Here is a 954-nt window from a genome sequence, read left to right on the forward strand (position 1 = left end):
ACATGTAGGAAGTTCTCCTCCCCCCTTCCCAACTGTTTGTACTTCTTTCTGATGGAAACTCTGCTTTGACCAGAGTCACACAGCATTTTCTAGTTAACTTTCTTACAGCTGTTATCACATTCTTGCATTAGTTTTTTATTTGCTTAATTGTCTAACTCAGGACACTATGAGCGCATTAAAAGCCTCAATTTTAATGTATATTGGCTTTAGCTGCCAGCACAGTGTCTGGCACATAATGGACTTCTAAATAAATAAAGTTAGTCTAATTGAGAAGCATTATCGATTCATTCCTTTAACACTATGTGTATGTGATCCTATTGAATCTCAAACTATTATGGTTGGAAGGAATCATTTATAACTTTCCAAAGTACTTATGAGTGTGATTTTCAAAGTATATATGTAGTTTTCTCAGTGTCCTTATCTGTCAAATGGGGAACTGTTATCTCACAGCTAGTTGAGAGCATCACTTTTTAGCAATGTGATCTTGGGTAAATTATCTAAACAATCTGCCTGATCTTTAAAATTGAGTTATTGTGAAGATTAAATGTGACATAATCTATGTAAACAGCACAACACAGTGCCTGCAGATAATAATCACTCAAAGATAACTTATTTTTTGTCAGTGGAATGAGATATTAACAATAACTTATGATACTGAAGGAATAAACAATGAAATAAGGTATTGTATGATGAAGTGCTATAAAATAATTTTTAAATGTAAGATATTGTCATCAATGTCATTATTATTATTGAGATCGAATAAGAGCCATACATCAATTGATATTATTAGAATTCAAATAATAGATTAAACAATGAGTCTACAAGAGATTCTGCAAGTATTCCAATATTAGCCTGTATCACTATTGTTGTTGTTGTTATGTGCTGTTGAGTGAGACCTGACTCATAGCGACCTCTCCTTGGGTTGCCCAGGCAGTATCACTACGAAAGTAGATT

Source organism: Orycteropus afer, unplaced genomic scaffold, assembly GCF_000298275.1.
Source record: "Orycteropus afer afer isolate SDZICR_OR568_19922 unplaced genomic scaffold, OryAfe1.0 scaffold00048, whole genome shotgun sequence".
NCBI classification, from domain to species: Eukaryota; Metazoa; Chordata; class Mammalia; order Tubulidentata; family Orycteropodidae; genus Orycteropus; species Orycteropus afer.